Source organism: Mobula hypostoma, chromosome 11 (genome assembly GCF_963921235.1).
Source record: "Mobula hypostoma chromosome 11, sMobHyp1.1, whole genome shotgun sequence".
Taxonomy (NCBI): Eukaryota; Metazoa; Chordata; class Chondrichthyes; order Myliobatiformes; family Myliobatidae; genus Mobula; species Mobula hypostoma.
Genome location: NC_086107.1, coordinates 2786871 through 2811504, shown reverse-complemented (window position 1 = coordinate 2811504; position 24634 = coordinate 2786871). Strand labels below are relative to the sequence as shown.

The 24634-nt window shown below is 46.2% G+C and overlaps 1 protein-coding gene across 3 annotated transcripts in view; it reads right to left on the bottom strand.

The window, feature by feature from the left end:
• LOC134353555 (F-actin-monooxygenase MICAL2-like) overlaps positions 1-24634 on the bottom strand; it is a 277154-nt gene that overhangs the window by 232222 nt on the left and 20298 nt on the right. Inside the window, exon 2 of one of the 3 annotated variants that reach the window (XM_063061580.1) lies at positions 22455-22913. The exons of the other annotated variants lie outside the window; for them this stretch is intronic. The gene's annotated coding sequence lies outside the window, so the exon portion shown is untranslated. The remainder of the gene's footprint in view (positions 1-22454; positions 22914-24634) is intronic. 3 annotated transcript variants of the gene reach the window in all.

The window sequence follows — 24634 nt, the reverse complement described above, 5'->3', positions numbered from 1 at the left end:
GGGTGACTGGCCAAGGCACAGTGTGGGGGCAGACTGGAAAGCTGTCTCAAAGACAGTACAGGTGTATGATGGGCCGAAGGGACTCTCTCTTAGATTCTATAAAATGATGGGAGAGTTCTCTTGAGTATTTGCTAATGACCAAATCCAAAAATGGTTTTATTGTGAAATACTGAGCTATCAAAAAAAGAGATTTCATTCAGTAAATTCCAAAGTAAATATCGTCAACAAGCGCTCACATTCCATCGCTCTATTCTTACCGCTAGAAAACACAGACTCCCCCCTTTGTATAAACTTGCAGAAATAGTTTAGATCTTTTGTGGTGGAGCCGGGATTTAGAAACTGTCCCCACCCAGCCTCTCCACTCCCTTCCCAATTTCCCAACCATCTTCACACACTCTGAAATAGTCAGGAGCAATTCTCAGGCAAGGTCAGGAACACGAGGTTCCAGAGACTAGATATCCAGCCTGGGGTTGGAGGGGTTGACTCAACCACACCAATACTCCCACATCAGAATTAACTCTGTACGTTCAGGAGCATTCCATCGGCTGTGGAGCTTGAGATGAAAGCAGATGAGAAGAAAAGGTTACCAAGACAAGCCTTTGCTGTGTTTTGGTTGATCACAGACACAATGAGATGCAGGTCAGAATGCACCTCCATGAAGATGTATGGGTGTAGCAGGGGTAGAACAGGTTGGCCAGAACTCAAAAGGGGCTAACAAAGAGTAAAACAGATTGTAACGTCCTCATTCACTGAGTACAAGAGATGCAGAAACAGTCCGAATCACAGTCAGGTTTATTTTTACAAACAAGTGTCGTACAGCGAAGTGCAAGACAACAGAAATGCACTACAAGTTATAATAACTAGATGGCAGACACACAGACAGGCAGACTCAACAGATTCTACAGATAACACACATCCAAGTTACTGGTGAACACAGCAGGCCAGGCAGCATCTCTAGGAAGAGGTACAGTCGACGTTTCAGGCCGAGACCCTTCGTCAGGACTAACTGAAGGAAGAGCTAGTAAGAGATTTGAAAGTGGGAGGGGGAGGTGGAGGGGGAGATCCAAAATGATAGGAGAAGACAGGAGGGGGAGGGATGGAGCCAAGAGCTGGACAGGTGATTGGCAAAAGGGGATACGAGAGGATCGTGGGACAGGAGGCCCAGGGAGAAGGAAAAGGAGGAGGGAGGGAAAAACCCAGAGGATGGGTAAGGGGTATATTCAGAGGGACAGAGGGAGAAAAAGGAGGGAGAGAGAAAGAATGTGTGTATAAAAATAAATAACGGATGGGGTACGAGGGGGAGGTGGGGCATTAGCAGAAGTTAGAGAAGTCAATATTCATGCCATCAGGTTGGAGGCTACCCAGACGGAATATAAGGTGTTGTTCCTCCAATCTGAGTGTGGCTTCATCTTTACAGTAGAGGAGGCCGTGGACAGACACATCAGAATGGGAATGGGATGTGGAATTAAAATGTGTGGCCACTGGGAGATCCTGCTTTCTCTGGCGGACAGAGCGTAGGTGTTCAGCAAAACGATCTCCCAGTCTGCGTCAGGTCTCGCCAATATATAGAAGGCCACATCGGGAGCACCGGACGCAGTATATCACCCCAGCCGACTCACAGGTGAAGTGTGGCCTCACCTGGAAGGACTGTCTGGGGCCCTGAATGGTGGTAAGGGAGGAAGTGTAAGGGCATGTGTACACTTGTTCTGCTTACACTTCCTAGAGATGCTGCCTGGCCTGCTGCGTTCACCAGCAACTTTGATGTGTGTTGCTTGAATTTCCAGCATCTGCAGAATTCCTCGTGTTTAAGATTCTACAGATGCTGGAAATCCTGAGCAAAACAGAAAACGCTGGAGGAACTCAGCAGATCAGACAGCATCTATGAAAATTAAAAAACAATCGATGTTTCAGGCTGAGACCTTCATCAGGGCTTGATAGATTGATAGACAGACCGATAACTAGACAACTAAGTGAAAGAGGAATTGCAAGGTAGTGTTGATGGACCATTCAGAAAGCTGATGGTGGAGGGGAAGAAGCTGTTCCTGAATCAGTGAGCGTGTCCTCTCAGGCTCCTGTGCCTCCTCCCTGATGGTAACGATGAGAAGAGGGCGATCAGACGAGAGAGAGACTGCAGCTACTAGAATCTGGAGCCTTAAAAAAAAAACAAACTGCTGCAGGAAATCAGTGGGTCGAGCAGCATCTACGAAGGGAGAATGAAGAGGGTTTTGGTTTGAGAGCCTGCCTCGGGAAATCAGAAGATGGGAGGTTCTGATTTCAGAGATAAATAGGGTAAATCAAAAGACACAGGAGGTTCTGCAGATGATAGCAATCCCGATGAAAGGTCTCAGTCTAAGATGTCAACGGTCCACTTCTCTCCAACAATGCTGCCTGACCTGCTGAGTTTCTCCAGCATTTTGTGTGTTTCCAACAGATAGAGGCAGGAGGGCAACAGGGAGACAGGGTCTCTTGCCCCCCGGGGTATTAACTGAATCAGGTTTATTCTCACTGATTTACATGATGTGAAATTCTTCACTCAGCTTCCCTCTGCCCCTGTGATCTTACACACCCAGTGCTCACTCTGTTAGGGACTCCTGCTCGTTAATGCAGATATCTAATTAACCAGCATCTCAATACATTAAAGCATGCAGACATGGTGTAGACATTCAGTTGTTAGTCAGACTGAAACATCAGAATGAGGAAGAAATGTGACCTAAATGGCTTTGACCATGGAATGATTGTTGGTGCCAGAGAGGGTGATTTGAGTATCTCAGACACTGCTGGTTTCCTGGGACTTTCACACATAACAGTCTCTGGAGTTTACAGAGAACAGTGTGAGAAACAAAAAGCATCCAGTCAGAAGCAGTTCTGTGGGTGAAATCGCCTTGTTAATGAGAGAGGTCAGAGGAGAATGGCCAGACTGGTTCAAGATGACAGGAAGGTGACAGTAACTCAAATAGCAACACATTACAACTGTGGTGTGTGGAAGAGCATCTCTGAATGCACATGTCGAACCTTGATGAGGATGGGCTACAACAGAAGACGACCACAAACCTACACTCAGAGACCACTTTGTTATGTACAGGAGATGCGTACCGCTGAGTGACACCTCTACAAGATCATCCTTCTGCTCAAAAGTCTCCTACACTCTCCAGCTTCTTCCTAAAACAGGTCCACGAATCCTGTCACTTCCTCCCCATCAGCGCTGTGGGAGTATCTTTCCCAGGACTGCAGACGAAGGCTCACCCCACCTTCTTCAAGGGCAATTAGAGGTCAGTGATAACACCTGGATTCCAAAAAGGAAATCTAATTCTACACCTCCCTTGATGAATGGAAACTTAAAAACAAGAATGCGCAGGTGTTTTTAAAGTTCTTGAAGGTCAGTGCATCATCACCAATGTGAAGAACCATTCGGAAAGGTTATTCGTTGTGAAATGTAAGTCACACCCAGCATCATTGCCTCTGTACAGCTTTTCCAAAAGATCACCACAGTCATTAAATTGCTTTGGTAACATTTATAGGGAGAAACAGCTCACCAGTGGTTCTTTTTCCTGCCTGGGTTTGAAAGGGTTGCATTTTTTAAAAAAAATTTTTTTGGCGTGTGCTTGCATGCGTACGAGTCTGTGTGTGCGCGTGCGTGCATGTGTGTCTGCGTGTCCGTGTGTGCGTCCGTGATGATGGATTTTTCATGGCTTTTTTACAAGGCATGGAGCGAGAGAGAGACTGTGGCGAACTACTCCTCTCACAGACACTTTTCGCACTATTTTCCCTTCGTATTATGAGTTCGAGTTGCGATCTCGACACTCAACCCGGCACGGATGGAAAACGTACTCGGGGGTGGACCCGACTGGTTTCAAACCCGGGAACCTCCGCTCCCGGGTCCGGCGCCAATGTCGTTGCACCACCAACCGGCCCGAAAGAGTTGCATTTTTATAGCGCCAACAACTGCAGCCATCTTCGGAGTGATCTCAGCCACACCACTAGTGACAGGCCTCCAATCGGGGAAACAAGCCTCCACCACTGCCCCTCACGTAATGCAGTGGCTAGATTGTGCACAGCAAGATCCCACAAATAGTGATAGAGCAATAGCCAGGATAGGTGACAAGTAGTCCTCACACCACAAAGGTGTCAGTCAAAGAGATTAAATCCATCTCTAACCCCCTGACAGTTTATCACATCACCATCACCGTAACCCCCACTACTGATATCCTGGGGGCTGCCCATCACCGGACACTGGATTGGAGTAAACACAAAATAATCTGCAGATGCTGGGGTCAAAGCAACACTCACAACACGCTGGAGGAACTCAGCAGGTCGGGCAGCATCCGTGGAAACAATCAGTCAACTTTTCGGGCCGGAACCCTTCGTCGACTGTAGAGGGAAGGGGCAAAGGCCCTATAAAGAAGGTGGGGGGAGGGTGGGAAGGAGAAGGCTGGTAGGTTCCAGGTGAAAAACCAGTAAGGGGAAAGGTAAAGGGGTGGGGGAAGGGAGGCAGGGAGGTGATAGGCCGGAAAGGTGAAGAAAGAATAAGGGAAAATCACTTTCAAGGACTTTTCAACTCACGTTTTCAATATTTATTGCTTATTTATTTATTATTATTATTTTCTCTCTTGTATTTGCACAGTTTGTTGGCTTTTGCACACTGTTTGTTCGTCCACCATGCCGAGTGTGGTCTTTCATTGATTCTTTTATGGTTCTTGTACTTACTGAGTATGCCTGCAAGAAAACTAACCCCAGGGTTGAATATGTGACATAGATGTACTGTGATAATAAACTTACTTTGAATTTTGACTTATAAAGCTGCAAGAAGTTGCAACTTGGCCAGCTCCATCGTGGGCACTAGCCTCCACACCATCAAGGATATCTTCAAAACATGATGCTTGAAAAAGGCAGCATCCATCAATAAGGACCCCCACCACCGAGGACATGCCCTCTTCTCAATGCTACCATCAGGGAGGAGGTACAGGAGCCTGAAGATACATACTCAACATTTCAGGAACAGTTTCTTCCCCTCCACCCTCAGATTTCTGAATGGACAATGAACCCATGAACACTATCTCACTATATTTCTTTACTTTGCTCTCTTTTTGCACTAATTACTGTATTTAATCTAATCATACGCATTTCTTATTGTACTTATAGTTTTATTGTGTCCTGCACTACTTCACCACATACAATCTGCTGGTGACATTAAACCTGATTTACTAATTTAGTTATTTGCGTACAGCATGGAATAAGCCCTTTAGGCCTTTGAGCCATGCTGCCCAGCAACCCCTGATTTAACCTTCGAGTAATTACGGGACAATTTACGATGACCAACTAACCTGCTAACTGGTACGCCTTTGGACTGTGGGAGGAAACCAGGGCACACACACACACACACACACACAATATACAAACTCCTTACAGAGGGCGCCAGGATTGAACTCCAAACCCCAACAGCGAGCTGTAATAGCGTCACGCTAACGACTACGCTACTCTAGCACTCAGGTAATGAGGGAACTATTCAATCACCTCATAGCAGCAGGGTAGATGGTGACCCTGAGCCTGGTGGGATGTGCTTCCAGTCTCTAAGATGTCGACACCATCACTATTAGCTGTGTCACTGTGCGCCTCTCTAAACCAGGAAAGCTTCGTCATCCTCTTTCCCCAGGCAGGAAGTTCCTGTGGTTTTCAGCACTGTGAGCTGTGTTTAAAGAGCTGTGTTTGTCTGTCACATGTACATCAACCCAAACAGTGAAATGCGTCCTTTGTGTCAACAACCAACGGAGTCCGGGGACGTGCTGGGGGCAGCCTGCGAGTATCGCCATGCTTCCAGTGCCATATTGTTTTTTAACCAGAGGGTGGTGAACCTGTGCAATTCATTGCCACGGATGTCTGTGGAGGCCAAGTCACTGGTATGTTTATAGCTGAGCTGGATCAGTTCTGGATGAGTCAGGGTGTCAAAGGTTACGGGAATGGGGTCGAGGAGGATAATAAATCAGCCATGATGGAATGGCCCAATTCTGCTCCTATGTCTTATGGTCTTAGCATAGCATGCCCACAACTTACTAACCCTAAACCATATGTCTTTGGGATGAGAGAGACAACTGGAGCACCGAAAGGAAACCCATGTGGACACGGGGAGAACGAACAAACTCCTTACCGTCAGCGGGGGGATTTAAACCCCGATCGCTGGCGCGATAAAGCGTTTCGCTAGCCACCAGGTTGAAGGGCCACCTCTCACTCTCTGCCAGATATGACAGCAGTTGCTGCAGGTGTCTTCCATCCTAAAACGCAGAGATTCCCCAAACCCCTCACCCTGCTCCCAACATCCGAACAGGAAAACCCAGGCTGACCATCGGTACTGACAGAGGACCATCCCCCCCTGGGGGCATGGAGTGAGACAACATGGAGGCGAGTCCTTCAGTCCAACACATCCATGTTGACTGTGTTCCCCAGTGAGGGGCCCCATCTGCCTGCACCCCACAGATCTCCTGTGCATCTACTTACCCAGACTGCTTTTAAACATTCAAGTTCAAGTTTAATTGTCATTCAACCATACAACAGGCAAACAAAACCGTGGCCCTCTGGGGTCAAGGTACTAAACACAGAACCAACAGTCACACACAGCACAGATTCCAGATTCCAGAAAAACATACAAGTTACAAAAAAATATGTATACAAAATAATAGTAATCTAGCCCCCAAGTCGCCGAGTGTCATGGCCTGTGGATCAATGGTGCACGGATGGTATCCTGGAGCTGCGTTGTTGCAAGAACACAAGAACAAGTACAGCACCCAGCAGTTACTCGTCGTGCGCTTGTGCAGCTACGGAAGAACGCAAACAGATTACCTCCCTCCGAGCGGAGACTGGATTCTGCTCTGACGGAGGTGGGGGGGGACAGCCACCAACTCTACACAGAATCCAGCAGCACACAGCCATCTCCAGCATCTCCTTCCCCAGCGGCCACAACAGATGACCATAGCGTGTTTAAAGTTTGGCACAACACTGTACTGTCTCACACCTCTGATGTTAAACGCATGTCCTCTTGTTTTGGTAACCTCTACCTTTGCCAGCCTCTGTGCAACCGTGCCGCCCTGTACCCACGCTGATAGCAAAATTCATGATACTGAGAAGTCTTTTTACCATCGGGTTAAAATATTTTTCTTGGTCTCAGGGAAGTGTTTGTGTGAAGCTCGATTTCAGTAACAAGTACAAGCTAATGGTAACGTGATATCTGTTAGTGACCTTGAAGGGAAAATATTTTCCCTCTACACTAGAGATAGTTTCCATGGTCAAACTAATTTTTGAGCAATATCGTTATATTCACAAACTTACAATACAGAGTGTGAGAATTCAAATACTCACTCCCTTACCCAAAGTTGTTAGATTCAGATTTAAAGTTCAAAGTAAAATTTATTTTCAGAGTACATACGCACATGTCACCACATACAACCCTGAGACTCTTTTTCCTGTGGGCATACTTAGCCAATCTACAGAACAGTAACTGTAAACAGGATCAATGAACAACAAACTGTGCAAATCAAATAAATAACGAAATTGAAATAACAAGTTAAAGAATCCTGAAAGTAAAAAATCAGTTGTGGGAACACCAGAAATGGAATGAGTGTAGTTATCCTCTTTTGTTCAAGAGCCTGATGGCTGAGAGGCAGGCAGTAACTGTTCTTGAACCTGGTCGCGCGAGTCCTGAGGCTCTTGTACCTTCGACCCGATGGCAGCAGTGAGAAAAGAGCATGGTCGGGGTGGTGAGAATTTTTGATGATGAATGCTGCATTTCCACGGTAATTTTTCACGTAGATGTGCTCAAAGGTTAGGAGGGCTTTAGCACATCACATGTACATCAAAACAGTGAAATGCAATGTTTGCTTCAACAACCAACACACCCGAGGATGAGCTGGGGGCAGCCCGCAAATGTCGCCACACACTCCAGCACCAACATAGCATGCTGACACTGTTCAGCAGAGCAACACAAGCAACCACAAGACAGGAGCACAACAAGCCTTCCTCGCGTGCACACACACAAACCTCCAACTCCTTCAGGCATTCAACCCTTGGCCCCAGACTTGCAGACATCATGCTTCCAACCACCAGTCTCTGGCCCAGACTCGGACCTCCGCAAATGACTATAAAACACACTCAGTGGCCACTTTATTGGGTACCTCAGAGATACCCAAGTGGTATGGTATTGGGCACGTGGCCAGATGGTTAAGGCATTCGTCTGGTGATCTGAAGGTTGCTAGTTTGAGCCTCAGCCGTGGCAGCGTGCTTGTGTCCTTGAGCAAGGCACTTAATCACACATTGCTCTAGCCTGTGCGAGGAGTGGCTCCCCACACAGACTTCCAATCTGCACCTTGTAAGGCATGAAAATGCCCGACCCAGGCCTCTCATGGTCTGAGTCGACATTCCCTCCCTCCCCTCAGAGATACTCTTCTGCACACCACTGTTGTAATACGTGGTTATTGAGTTACTGTCGCCTTCCTGTCAGCTTGAACCAGTTTGGCCATTCTCCTCTGACCACACTGGATGTTTTTTTCATTTTTCGCACCATTCTCTATAAACTCTAGAGACTGTTGTGCATGAAAATCCCAGAAAATCAGCAGTTTCTGAGATACTCAAAACACCCCATCTGGCAACAACAATCTTTCCACGGTCAAAGTCACTTTGATCACATTTCTTCCCCATTCTGACGTTTGATCTGAACAACAACTGAACCTCTTGACCATGTCCGCATGCTTTTATGAATTAGGGTGTTGCCACATGATTGGCTGATTAGATATTTGCATTAATGAGCAGTTGTACAGGTGTATCTGACAGAGTGGCTACTGTGTTTGCCTTCACTTACAGTGGAAAGAGCACAAGGAAAATTGAACAGGTTACTGGCAGGAGATTGGTGATGGTCTGGAGATGGAGGTGTGGATTTAAGGACTGCCCCCTTAGATAAACATCGCCTGCCACCCCCTTTTACCAGAAATAAGGAAGTCCATCCTTGTCGTGACTAAACATGTCTGGGGGTTAATTCTTCGGAGCTATCAAGGCATGAGAGCAATTTATAGAAGTTCATATTGTTTCTGCACAGTCACAAATGTGACTGACAATCTGCAGAGAAATTACTCTGAGCAGCACACAAGGGCTACCAAAGAAAACCGAAAGACATTGGAGCAGAATTCAGCCCATCGAGTCTGCTGCACCATTCAACCATGGCTGATTTATTGGAAATACCCAAATATCTGCAGATGCTGGAGATCCAAAGCAACACACATCACAGACGGAGGAACTCGGCAAGTCAGGCAGTGTCTATGGAAATGAATAAACAGTCGACGTTTTAGGCCGAGACCCTTGAAGGACCTTGTCCCAAAAAGTTGACTGTTTACTCTTCTCCATAGATGCTGTCTGACCTGCTGAGTTCCTCCAGCACTTTATGGCTGGTTTGTTACCCGTCTCAACCCCATTCTCCTGCCTTCTTCCTATAACCTTTCATGCCCTGACTATTCAAGAACCTATCAACCTCCACTTTAAATGTACCCAATGATTTGGCCTCTACAGCCGTCTGTGAGAAGGAATTCCAGAGACTCACTACCCTCTGGCAAAAGAAACTCCTTCTCATCTCTGTTCTGAATGGATGTCCCTCTATTTTGAGGCTGTGCCCTCTGGTCCTAGACTCCCCCACTATAGGAAACATCCTCCCCACATCCACTCTATCTCGGCCTTTCAATATTCGATCGGTTTCAATGAGATCCCCCCCTCATTCTAAACTCCAGAGAGTACAGGCCCCGCACCATTGAAAGCTCCTCATACATTAATCCTTTCATACCTGGGATCGTTCTCGTGAACCTCATCTGAACCCTCTCCAATGGCAGCACATCTTTTCGTAGATAAGGGGCTGAAAACTGCTCTCAATACCCCAAGTGCAATCTGACCGATGCCTTATAAAGCCTCAGCACTACACCTTTGCTTTTATATTCTAGTCCTCTCAAAATGAGTGCACTTACTAACACACACACAAACACCTCAAGGCTGTGCTGGATGCTGGAGTCCGGGGTGGTGATGGAGTGGGGGTTTAAACCTCAGAGGTGCAAACAAGACCTGGTTCCGGGTTAGACCATAAAACCATAAGATATAGGAGCAGATGTAGGCCATTCATCCCACCGAGTTTGTGACACCATTCTATCATGACTGATTTATTTTCCTCCTTAACCCAATTCTCCTGGCTTCTTCCCATAACCTGAGGTATAAACTATTTTCTAAGGGGATTGAGGTTATGGGAGAAGGTGGGAGCATGGGTTTGAGAAAAAATAAATCAGCCATGATTGAATAGCAGAACAGATTCGATAGGTCGAACGGCTCCTTTATGTTTAAAGGTAAACACCTGCAGCAACATCACACTCCCCTGCCCCAACCTGGAGCGCGAGCAACACGAGTTTAATCCAGTCTAAAGGAGGGGTTTTAGGCGTTTGGCAGGGTAGCCCCCACCATATCCAACACAGAGACCACCCCATCCATGGCAAACCACAGTAACTCCCGCCAACTCACAACCAGCAAACAGGAGCAACACTTCGTATTCTGTCTGGGAAGCTTCCAGAATCGGATGGCACGAACATCGATTAATCATACTCATGGTATTTTTATTTTTTCCCTCTTCCTTCTCTCTTCAAATCCCTTCTCTGGTTTATTACCTCTTCTCCTCACTTGCCTATCATCCCCCCATACCCCTCCTCCTTCCCTTTCTCCCACAGTCCACTCTCCTCTTCCATCGGATTCCTCCCTCTGGGTGGCCTTTTACTTTTTCCACCTGCCACCTCTCAGCTTCTTTCTTCACCATCCCTCCCCCACCCACCTGTCTTCACCTATCACCTTCTAACTTGTCCTCCTCCTTCCCCTCCCCCCATTTTTAAAACTTCTGGTATCTTCTCCCTCCCTTTCCAGTCCTGATGAAGGGTCTCAGCCTGAAACATCAACTGTTTATTCATTTCCAGAGATGCTGCCTGATCTGCTGAGTTCCTCCAGCATTTTGTGTGTGTGTAGCTCTGGATTTCCAGTGTTAACAGCAAGGAATCTCCTGTGTTAACAGCAAGGAAGTGTTGCCACAACAAACCAGATGATAAATAGTTCACTTGCGGGAAGTTATTTTCCATTTTAAAATTGCTCGTAGAATCAGCGAAGAGCTTTGATCAAGAAATCAGACAAAATAGATTCCAGTGCTCAGGCTCAGTAGCAAGAGGATCAGGGTGGACGCGATAAGATCTGGGTGTTCTCCCTAACAATTCACCAAAGGCTTCATGCCGATATAACAGAATCAGAGCATGGATCAGTACAGCACAGTGCAAGCTCTTCAGCTCCGGACATTGTACTAACCCTGTAACCTGCTCTAAAATCAATCTAACCCTTCCCTGCCACACAGCCCTCCATTTTGCTATCATCCACATGCCTATCTAAGAGTCCTCTAAATGTCCCTAATGTATCTGCCTCTATCACCACCCCTGGCAGCACGTTCCACGCACCTACCAATCTCCTTATAAAGAACCTGCCCCCGACACCCCTGCCTCATCCTTTCCTCCAGTCTCCTCAAAGTTATCCCCTCATGTTAGCCATTCCATGCTGGGAAAAAGTCTCCGGCTGTCCAATTTTATCATTCTGTACACCGCTATCAAGTCACCTCTCATACTCTATTTCTCTGAAGAGAAAAACAATTGCTAACATTTACTGCCAGGGATTTGAATTCAGAAGTAGGACTGGGTGAGACCACACCTGGGGTCGGGGTGGATCACTGTTTATAAGTAATCACCCACTGATACAAAGATTGAGTAAAAATTATTTCTCCAAGAGTTGCCGTTGGAACGCTCTTCCTCAGAGATAGTGTCCTTGAATAATTGGAAGGTAGAAGTAGATTACAAGAGACTGCAAGTAATAGGAGCAGGCGTAGGCCAATCAGCCCATCGAGTACACTCCGACGTTCCATCATGGCTGACTTATTACCCCCCAGAACCCCATTCTCCTGCTTTCTCCCTGTAATCTTTGACACCCTGACTAATCAAGAACCTATCAGCCTCCACTTTAAATATACCTAATGACTTGACCTCCACTAACATCTGTAGTAATGAATTTCACAGATTCACCATCCTCTGGCTAAAGAATTCCTCCTCATCTCTGTTCTAAATGGACATCGCTCTATTCTGAGGCTGTGCCCTCTGGTCCTGGACTCCGCTACTATAGGAAACATCCTCTGCACACCCACTCTGTCTGGGTCTTTCAGTTCTGGTAGGTTCCATTCTGAAACTGACTCAGACACCAACTTCCCTTAATGAATCCATGTTGAGCATCCCGGGAAATCTGTGGCTTTTTATCATGAAAGTACATATAGCAGAACAGATTCTATAATTTACCCAATGCCAAAGTTAAGCCATCTGATCTATCACTAACCCTTTCTTCTCTTCTTAAACAACAGTACAGATTTAAGCCCTGATTAAGAATCTCGGCCCAAAACGTCGGCTGTTTATTCCTCTCCATAGATGTTGACTGACCTGCTGAGTTCCTCCAGCATTTTGTGTGTGTTGTAACGCAAACAACAGGAATTCTGCAGATGCTGGAAATTCAAGCAACACACATCAAAGTTGCTGGTGAACACTTAAAGAATAGTACACATCAGTGGATAAGCGTTCACCAGCAACTTTGATGTGTGTTGTTTTGTGTGTGTTGGTCTGGATTTCCAGCATCTGCAGAATCTCTTCTTTTCATTTACACTAATGTCCTTGATGGAAGGAAAACTACCAATTTCACCTTCACACACAGACACACACAAACAGTTTATACTCCCCCAATCTCCTGGTGTCACTCCTGTGAACAAGGCAGGGATAATGTTGATAATGCAATCCCCCACCCCTCCCTCTCCACATCTCACTCTCTCTTTCACACACACACACACTCACTCTCACGCATACACACTCTGCACAGCCTCTTTTGAGCGCCTGGGCCACTTTCAAATTTACCGAACCCTTACAAACTTCCTCTTTCACTATATTTAACCCATCCAAGATTGGGATTGGTATTGGTATTGGTTTACCACTCTCATATATGCAGAAATAATTTCTACAACCGTACAGTCGAGAGCATTCTAACCGGCTGTATCACCGCCTGGTGTGGAGGGGCGACTGCACAGGATCAGAAAAAGCTGCGGAAAGTTGCAAACTCAGCCAGTTCCGTCCTGGGCACTAACCTCCCCACCATTGAGGACATCTTCAAAAGGTGACGCCATCCATCATTAAGGACCCCCACCACCCAGAACATGCCCTCTTCTCACTGATACCATCGGGGGGGGGGGCAGGGGAGGTACAGGAGCCTGAAGTCACACACACAACAATTCAGGAACAGCTTCTTCCCCTGCACCATCAGGTTTCTGAACGGACAATAAACCAATGAACACCACATCACCATTTTTTTCTTTTCTTCGCACTACTTAATTTATTTATTTATATTTCTTGTAATTTATGTTTTCTTACTACGTACTGCAACTTACAACTGTCACTAAACAAATCTCACGACACGTGCCAGTGATATTAAACCTGATTCTGACTGTGAGATACAGTGAAAGCCTTTGTTTGCCATCCATACAGATCAATGCATGCATTTATTTATTTATTTAGAGATACGGCCCAGCGAGCCACGCTGCCCAGCCTAGCCTCATCACAGGACAACTTACAATGACCAATTAACCTACTAACCGGTATATCTATGGACTGCGGGAGGAAATCAGAGCACCCAGAAGAAACACACACACACTCACACGGGAAGGAACATACAAACACGCTTACGGTGGACGACGGAGTTGAACTCTAAACTCCGACTCTCCAAGCTGTAATCATGTCGCGCTAACCACTACACTGCCGTGGTGCCCCTCGTAAACACAGTGAAACACTGAGAAGACAATAGAATGTAGTTTATAATGTTACAGTTACAGAGAAACCACAGAGCTGTTCAGCAATAAGGCTCACCAGCCACTATACAGTAGATTGGAAGATCAAGAGTTCATCTTAATCTTATAAGAAAGTCTTACAAGTTATCTTTAGCATAAGAGATCCATTCAAGAGTCTAATAACTGCAGAGTAGAAGGGAAAACAATAACAGAATGCAGAATAAAGTGTAACAGTTACAGGGGAAGTGCAGAGCAGGTGGAGAATGGAAGAGGCGGAGCAGAGTGATGATGGCGTTAAAAGGCGACTCCTCTGCTCGCACCTTCAGAGACAGCTCTATTTCCATCCTTAGTATCTCTATTTTGCCCTTTCAGGGTTCTTTTGAAGACCCTGACCTGGAGTTACATGCTGACTTCGATTCTTTGCAGGAATGGGACCTGCTCTCAGGTTTCATAACCGACCGTTGTTGTTCGGCACGCCAAGGGCTCGGCCTAAGATTCCAGCTCGGATTTGGAAGCCTAGGATCTCGGGGCTCTGGAGATGGGGGGATCGAGGGTCGGTGTCACGGCATGAGACCCGTGTGTCATCAGGGGAGTCGGAATATCTACAGCTGTGTGCCCGGAGACCCGAGATCTTTGAGAACTGCGGGCACAGAGCTCAAAAAAAGTGACGTAATGGACTTTTAACGTCATAATCCAGTGAGTTGTTTGTTATGTCTCCCCACTCACTGGGAAAACTGAGACACTTCCTTCTCCCTTATTAGAGAGAGAGAGAGAGAGAGAGAGAGAGCCTGTGGTATGTCGAATACCGGGTGAAACTTGATCCCAACTAAATCCTTGCCTTTCTTCATTACTCATAGGCTCACAACATTTTTTGGGATTTTCACTGACTTTATTTGCCAGCGTTTGCTCTCCTGTCTCATCGCTTTCCCACTTAACCTTACTCCTGCACTCCACTGTTCACAATGAAAATTCTCCTGCCCTCTGCCATCTCCCCCCTCACAGGATAGAGTCTTAGGGTCATAGAACACTACAGCACAGAAACAGGCTCTTCAGCCCATCTAGTCCGTGCAGAACTATTACTCTGCCTAGTCCCATAGCCTGCACCTGGATCATAGACCTCCATACCCCTCCCATCCATGTATCTCTGAGTAAAGAAGCTCCCCTCATGTTCCCCTTACATATTTCACCTTTCACCCCTAATCCATGACCTCTAGTTCTAGTCTCACCCAACCTCAGTGGAAAAAGCTGGCATTTACCCTATCTATACCCATCAATTCTGTATACGTCTGTCAAGTCTCCCCACATTCTCCTATGCTCCAACGAACAAAATCAGAAGTAACATCTCCTCCTTGGTGACAATCATCACTGGCACAACTCATGAATGTGTGCTTATCCCACTGCTCCATTCTCTCTACTCCCACGGCTGTGTGGCTAGGCACAGCTCAAACGCCAATTATAAATGTACTGGCGACACAGTTATTGTTGGCAGAATTTCAGATGACGACAAGGAGGCGTACAGGAGTGAGATAGATCAGCTGGCTGAGTGGCATTGCAGCAACAACCTTGCATTCAATATCAGTAAGACCAAGAAATTTATTGTGGACTTCAGGAAGACAAAGTCAAGGTAACACACACCAGTCCTCATGAAGGGATCAACAGTGGGAAAGGTCAAGTTCCTAGGTGTCAACATCTCTGAAGATCTATCCTGGGCCCAACATATTGATGCAATTACAAAGAAGATACAACTGCAGCTATATTTCATTAGTTTGAAGAGATTTGATATGTCACCAAAGACACTCGCAACTTTCTACAAATGTACCGTGGACAGCATTCTAACTGGCTGTATCGCTGTTAAGGAACACGAAGACACACACTGAACATTTCAGGAACAGCTTCTTCCCCTCCACCATCAGATTTCTGAATGGACAATGAACCCATGATCACTATCTCACTACTTTTTTCTTTTTTTTGCTCTCATTTTGCGGTTTTGCTATATACATCAGAACCACAGCATTTCCCTATTACTCAGGTGCTCAAGTCCTGGAGGAAAACACTACACAATTCAACACTTCCATAAGATGATAAGATATTGTAGCAGAATTAGGCCATTTGGCCAATCAAGTCTACTCTGCATTTCGTCACTGTTGATCCATTTCCCTCTCAGCCCCAAACTCCTGCCTTCTCTCATATCCCTTTCATGCCCTGATTAATCAAGAATCAATCTGTCTTAAGTATATCCAACAACTTGGCCTTCACAGCCTCTGGTGGCAACAAATTCCACAGATGCACCACTCTCTGACTAAAGAAATTTCTCCTTATCTCCATTCTAAATGGATGTACTCTATTCTGAGGCTGTCTCCTCTGGTCTTAGCCTCTCCCACCATAGGAAACATCCTCTCCACATCCACTCTATCAAGGCCTTCCAATATTCAATCAGTTTCAATTAGGTCACCCCCCTCATTCTTCTGAATTCCAGTGAATACAAAGCCAGAGCCATCAGATGCTGTTCATGTGACAAGCCATTCAAACCTGGAATCATTTTCGCGAACCTCCTTTGAAACCCCCTGCATTTCCCCATTTCTGGCCACTTGCTTGCCCCCCAGCCTATCAACGCCGCTCCTGGTGGCTGGGGAAGGGAAGTCTTGCCCTTAGCTGCCTGGATCCTGATCTCTGGAGCTTCCTCCTGACACCTCCTTCACCATCTGAAGCTCCCTATGATACATCAAGCCCTCAACATGCTGCTTTACTTGTTTGTCTTGTCTAGGAAACATGAAAACCTATCTACAAAGAAAGAATCAAACTAGCCTGAACTGTTCCCGCTGAAAACTTCTGATTAAAGGCATCAATATTTGCCAACGTCATGATAAGCGTGTCCTATCTAATCTCTCGTCACTGAAAGATAAGAGATTCACTTTCAGAAATACAGTTCTACTTCGTAAGGAGTTTGAGGACATTTGGTATGTCACCAAAAACTCTGGCAAATTTCTACAGATACCATATATGAAGGATAGCATTCTGACTGGTCACATCGCCGTCTGGTATGAAAGCTCCAACGCACGGGATCACAAGAGGCTGTACAGCAGGGACTGCCACCCTGGGGTCCATGGACCTCTTGGTTAATGGTAGAGGTCCATGGCATCAAAAGGGTTGGGAACCCTTACCAGAGATTTGTAAACTCTTCCAACTTCATCTTGGGCACTAGCCTTCCTACCGCCAAGGACACCTTCAAATGGTGATGCCTCAAGTGAGTAGCGTCCATCACTGAGGATCCTCACCAACTGGGACACCCCGTCTTCTCATCGTTACCATCTGGGAAGAGGAACAGCAACCTGAAGATCCACTCTTAAGTATTAGCAACAGTTCCTTTTCCTCCACCATCAGATTCCTGAGAGGTCCATGAACCCAAGAACACCACTTTACTGTTCCCCTTTTGCAGAGTTCACTGTAAGTTGTAGTAATTGTATGTACTGCTGCCACAAAATAACAAAATTTCACAACATATGTCGATGGTAATAAACCTGGCTCTGATCTATGGAAAGTTGAAGAACAATGTGAGAATTATTTGAAAACAGCAACTCAGAAACACAAGAGATTCTGCGGATGCTGGAAATCCAGGGCAACACACACAAAATGCTGGAGGAACTCAACAGGTCAGGCAGCATCTATGGACTCACATTCAAGGATTCTTCATCTCATGTTCTCAACATTTACTGGTTGCCAAGCAATGTTCTCAATATTTATTGCTAACAATAACCCTCTGGTCACAGCTTCTCCATGAGTTTCCGATTTCCACCGTTGCTGAATTAGACAGGGTAGTCAGCCGGTTCCTGCGAAGATGGCTGGCTTTACCAAGGAACATCAGCAGCATCGCTCTGTACGGGGATAACTGCAAACTGAGGCTCCCCCTGAAATTCATTGAGGAGGAGTTCAAGGTTTGGCGAGCAAGAGAGGTGTTGCAGTTCCGGGAATCTTCAGATCCAAAGGTTGCTGGAGCAAGAGTGGTGGTGAGAGTGGAAGAAAGTGGAGAGCAGAGGCTGCATTGGAAGAAGCTGAGGTGCGACTGCGCCACAAAGTGCTGGTGGGGGCAGTCGCCAAGGGAAGAGTTGGACTTGGAAGCCTTGAAGTCCCCCATTTTGACAAAGTACAAGGGAAAGAGTGAGAACTGGTCCAGAATGAAGTGAGGGCAGCTGTGGAGGAGGAGAGGACCAGCAGAGCAGTGGCAATGAAACTGCAAGGAGCCTGGACCAAATAGGAGCAGGTGATTGAGCGAAAGATCACATGGGATGATCTCTGGAAGGTGGATCCACACCGCATCAAGTTCCTTATCCAGGCTGTTTATGACATCCTTCCTAGCCCATCCAACCTGCACTGCTGGGACCTTGCAAAACGACCAGCTTGCCCCCTCTGTGAGAAGACCAGTACACTAGAGCGTATTCGGAGCTGCTGCCCCAGAGCTCTTGCCAATGGCCGTTATCGGTGATGGCATGACCAGGTCCTCTGGACACTTGCTGAGACAATCTGCAGCATCCTTAACATCTGCCGGAAAACCAGTCCGGTCAAGAACACCATCTGCTTTGTCAAAGAGGGGAAAAGACCATCAGAACACCAGAAAGCAACCGGGTTGCTCTTCACTGCGCAAGACTGGAAGCTAAAAGCAGACCTGGGAAAACAGCTGCAGTTTCCTCCCCACATCACAGAGACTATGTGGCCCGACACTGTGTTGTGGTCCGACTCACTGAAGCACGTTCTTATGCTCGAGCTTACCATGCCATGGGAAGAACGCATGGAGGAGGCCTACGAGCGGAAAAGAGCCAAGTATGAACATCTGAAGAACAACTGCCAAAGAAGAGGCTGGAGAACAAAGTGTTGGCCCGTGGAGGTCAGGTATCGTAGCTTTGCAGGCCAGTCGCTCTGCAAAATATACACTGCACTTGGAATCACGGGAGAGAGAAGGAGGAGAGACATTTCTACCATCACAGATGCAGTAGAGAAAGCGTCAAGATGGCTCTGGATAAAGAGGGCAGATCCATGGGTTGCTGCTAGGACACAGGCCGTGTCTGCTCAACCCCGGTCAGGTCCCCTGGGCGAGGGTGTATGATGTTGAAAGACCCGAAACACCTGACGACCCCAGGTAACATCGCTGATGATGTGCCCTAGCTTAGCATAGAACATAGAATAGTACAGCACAGTACAGGCCCTTCGGCCCACAATGTTGTGCCAACCCTCAAACCCTGCCTTCCATATAAGCCCCCACCTTAAATTCCTCCATATACCTGTCTAGTAGTCTCTTAAACTTCACTAGTGTATCTGCCTCCACCACTGACTCAGGCAGTGCATTCCATGCACCAACCACTCTCTGAGTAAAAAACCTTCCTCTAATATCCCCCTTGAACTTCCCACCCCTTACCTTAAAGCCATGTCCTCTTGTATTGAGCAATGGTGCCCTGGGGAAGAAGCGCTGGCTATCCACTCTATCTATTCCTCTTATTATCTTGTACACCTCTATCATGTCTCCTCTCATCCTCCTTCTCTCCAAAGAGTAAAGCCCTAGCTCCCTTAATCTCTGATCAAGAAGCATCATGCAGATGTTTCTGTAAGAAGAAGAAATTATTACTTTTGCTTTCCTTTTGTATTTGCGCGGTTTGCTGTCTTTTGCACGCCGGTTGTCCGCCCTGTTGGTGCGGTCTCTCATTGATTCTATTATGGTTATTGGATTTATTGAGTATGCCTGCAAGAAAATGAGTCTCAGGGTTACTCAAGGTGACGTATATATACTTTGATAGTACATTTACTTTGAACTTTGAAAGAAATAAACATTCGATGTTTCAGGCTAAGACCTTTCATCAGGACTAGAAAGGAAGGGGGAAGAAGCCAGAATACGAGGGTGGGCGAGGGGAATGAGGACAAGCTGGCAGGTTATAGGTGACACCAAGTGGGTGGGGAAAGGGGGTATGAAGTGAGAAGCTGGGAGATGAAAGTTGGAAGAGGTAAAATGGCAAAAGGAGGAGGAATCATATAGGAGAGGACAGTGGACCATGGGAGAAAAGGAAGGAGCTGGTGAACTAGCAAAATCCATTTAACCACAGCTAGGATGGTATACCCAAACAATTGTACGACATACTCAACGTCCAAGCTAGAAGCTTCAGATTCAGATGCATTTATTCATCAATGTGCAATTGTCACCCAAGACTCTCTGATACACAACCCTTGGCCATAACAGAATTAGACCACTTCGTCCATCGAGTCCATTCTGCCACTCCATCATGGCCAAGAATGAATGAGCCTTGGTTTGGGGGCTGAGCCCAAACCAACCCAAAGTCAAAGTACATATTGTGCCACCATAAACTATCTAGTGATTCATTTTCCTGCAGACATTCACAGCAAAAATGAAGAAATTCGATAGAATTTATGAAAAACTATACAGACAACTAATGTGCAAACAAATCATGCAGATGTAAAACTAAATATATAATTAATACTGAGAACATGCCTCCAAGAGGACCACAACCTTGCCATAGAGGCTTGTGTGCCTCAACGACTCAAAGAGCTGTATTGGCTGGAGTCAGGGCTTTATGCCCTGGGTCTTGGTAGGGTCAAGGGAAAGAACATCGACTCAGACCATGAGAGGCCTGCGTCGGACATTTTCATGCCTTACAAGGCGCAGATTGGAAGTCTGTGTGGGGCACCACTCCTCACACAGACACTAGAGCAATGTGTGGTTAAGTGCCTTGCTCAAGGGCACAAAGCCGCTGCCACAGCCGAGGCTCGAACTAGTGACCTTCAGATCACTAGACAAACGCCTTAACCACTTGGTCTCGTGCCCAACGATAGGTAGGGTCAAAGAGTATGCCAAACAGGTCAAAGGGTAGAGGCCAGACTAAGAGTGCTTCACTCGTCTTCCAGATTCGGAGGTTCAGCTCAGAGCTAACCACCTTGACTGGTCAAACAAATCTGTTACGGAAACAGCAATGAAGAACCCTTCTACATCTGAGTGTGTTGATACTCCTGAGTCTCCACCCAGGACCTGCATGGCTGACGGTAGTGAAAACCAAGAGGAAGCTACTGGCATGATGTAGGAATCCCTGAACACCGCCAGAGATGGAGGACCTTCATTGTTTCCCTAAATGCCAGTGGCATAACAGGCAGTCTGACCGACCGAGAACTTGTCGAGTCCTTGAAAGTGAGGCCATAAGTTGTGGAATCAGTTCAGTGTTGGGGTGAATGAAGTTATCCACACCAATACAAGAGCCTGATGGTTGAGGGATAATAACTGTTCTTTAACTTGGTGGTGGTGGTGAGCCCTGAGGCTCCTGTACCTTCTGCCCGATGGCAGCAGTGAGAAGAGGCCATGGGTGGATGGTGGAGGAGCTCGGTGCAGCAGCGCTCCATGTAATGTGCTCAATGGTGGGAGGGCCATGCCTGAGATGCATTCAACACTTTCTGTGCACTTGACCCTGGGCGAAGGGGTCAAGGAAACCCTGGGCTAGAGAGGAGATAGGGAAGGCGGGCCACATTGGCAAAGATGTCTGTCAAGGTGAAGAAAATTAAATTGGAAAATTGGTTTATAATTGTCACATGTGCAGAGATACAGTGCAAAACTTGTCTTAAATACTATTCTTGCAGATCAGATCATTACACAGTGCATTACACAGGGAAAACAGTAATGGAATCACACACAAAATGCTGGAGGAACTCTAGTGCAGTCAACGTCTCGGCACGAAACGTTGACTGTACTCTTTTTTCATAGATGCTGCCTGGCCTGCTGAGTTCCTCCAGCATTTTGTGCGTGTTGCTCGGATTTCCAGCATCTGCAGATTTTTTCTTGTTTACAAAATGCAGAATAAAGTGATACAGTGAAAGTACAGTGCTGACAAATACTGAAAGCAGAAGCCCCTTTTCACACACACCCCCACCCCCAGACCTACAGTCCTTGGCACCAAACTCTCAGACTCACAGTCAATAACACTATGACCACTTTGCATTAAAATGGACATTTTTATTGTTCTAATTGTGTTTTTTAATAAAAAATTATGTCTCATTTAATTTTTGGGGGGAAAATGGCTGTCTGTTGCTGTATTTTATTGCACTTTGTCCAAATGACAATAAACTCTACTTTGACGTTGCTGTGGTAGATGGGATTTCATATGGAGAAACAGGGGAGGTCAGCCACTTCATAGAAAAGATAGAAACGCAGAAGGTTTTTTAAATGGTCCGAAGCGTGTCGAAGCTCACTGAAACCCAAACACAACCCATGTGTAGAGCAGGTATTTGGGAAGGTCGCTGCGAGCCGGGTTTTTTCCTCAGGAAGATTTTGAGTCCAAGAATAGAAAGGTCTTGCTAAAATTACACACAGCTCTGGTGAGACCACATCTGAAATATCACTCACTGATCTGCTCTCCCTAACGACAGAAGGCCTCACTTACAATAGAGGGAGTTCACGGAATTGTTTTTAAAATGTTATTTAGTGATACAGCACGGGAACAGGCACTCCTGGCCCAACCAGCCCACGGCACCCAATTACACCCCTGTGACTAATTAACCTACAAACCTGAATGTTTTTGGAAACCAGAGCGCCTGGAGGAAACGTACGTAGTCACGGAGAGAACGAACCAACTCCTTACAGACAAGGTGGGGGTGTGGAATTGGCCCAGTCGCTGGTGCTGTATTAGTGTTACGCTGACCACCACGCTACCACAGCACACCTCGCCACCCCGTATGATTCCAAAAGTAAGAAGGGTCAGTCTTCGCAAGCATTTAGATGAATAAGTGGCCCTGCAGCATTCCATGGAGACACAGGGGCAATGTTCCCTCAGGGTACAGTGTCCCGAAACAAGGGGAACAGACTCGAGATGAGGGGCCAACCACTGGGAGCTGTATGGAGCATTTTATCACCCGTGGGTCCAGTCGAAACGTGCTAGTCTCCCAGACAGCAAGATGAGGGAGTGGCGGTGACCGCGGGGAGTACGAACTGCAGGACACATTGAAACATTGGATTTATTGAGTATGCCTGCAAGAAAACAATAATCTCAGGGTTGTACATGGTGACATATATGTCCTTTGATATTACATTTACTTCAAACTTTGAACCTTTTGAACTTTGGGAGAAATGAACATTCAAAGTTTTTTACGCAAAGAGTGGTGAGTGTGTGGAATGGGCTGCCAGCAACGGTGGTGGAGGCAGATACGATAGGGTCTTTTAAGAGGATCCTGGATAGGTACGTGGAGCTTAGAAGAATAGAGGGCTTTGAGTAACCCTAGGTAATTTCCAAAGTAAGTATATGTTCGGCACAGTATTGTGGGCCGAAGGGCCTGTATTGTGCTGTAGGTTTTCTGTGTTTCTATGTTTTAATGCAAGGGCTCAGTGGGGATGGACCAGATTGGACACTGAGAGCCTGGTCCTTTGGTAAACCTCTTAAACTTATTGCAGATGGAATGCTGGGCATGAAAAACTGTTGATGTAATGTAAATACTTGGAATGAACATGGTGATAAATCAGATCCAGTGACTGACACTGATGAGTGTTGTGTGATTACATTTTCAATGAACAAAGTACATTTTTAAAAAAAACATTCAATGCCACACAAGTTCCAACGGCCTCATTCAAGTCTTGTAACTGCATTCACCATAATTTACTGCCTATTCTGTACCTGACCCTGGAATTTATAAGAACGAGGGGGAATCTCATTGAAACCGATTGAATTTTGAAGGAGCTTGATAGAATGGATGTGCAGAGGATGTTTCCTAGAGTGGGTGATTCTAGGACCAGAGTCAAGGGGTCTGATTAGAACGGAGATGAGGAGGAATTTCTTCAGCCAGAGGGTGGTGAATCTGTGGAATTTATTGCCACAGACGGCGGTGAAGGCCAAGTCATTGGGTATATTTAAAACAGAGGTTAATAGGCTGTTAATTGCTGAGGTCACCTGTCTTGTAAAGACACTTCCCAGAAGGCAGCAATGGCAAACAACTTCTATAGAAAGAGTTGCCAAGAACAAGCATGGTCATGGATAGAGGAAAGACGAAGAACAACAACGTGAAGGGGGTCTTCCCCACAGGCAATGATCGGATTAAAGACAAATGGAAGACCATGATTGCTTACATCATACAACATAGCACAGAATGATGATGATGATGAAGAAAAGTTTATTGGTTAGTAAAAGCACCAAGGTTACAAAGAGAAGGCAGGAGTTGAGAGTGATAATAAATCATGATGGAATGGCAGAGAAAACTCAGTGATCTAAATGACCTAATTCTGCTTCTATGCCTTCTGGTCTGATTCTGATGAACAATCCAGTCCAAACTATGTTCTGCGTACCTAAGCGACAGTAGGTGAAGATAGGTCATGGGGGAGGGGGTGCACAAGAGACCGTAAGATATAGGAGCAGAATTAGACCATTCAGCCCATTAAGTCTTTTCTTCGATCATGACTGATTTTTCCAATTCCATTGTTCCACTTTCTCCACATAACCCTTAAACCCTTCCTCCCCCTTAACAATCAAGAACCTATCAACCTCCACTTGGCCTCCACAGCCATCTGTGACAATAAATTCCACAGATTCACCACCCTCTGACTAAAGAAATTCCTCCTCATCTCTGTTCTAAAAGGACGTTCTTCTATTCTGAGGTTGTGCCTTCTGGTCCTAATTTCACCCGCTATAGGAAAAATTATCTCCACATCCATTCTATCCGGGTGTTTCAATATTCAATGGGTGTCAATGAGATCCCCTCCCC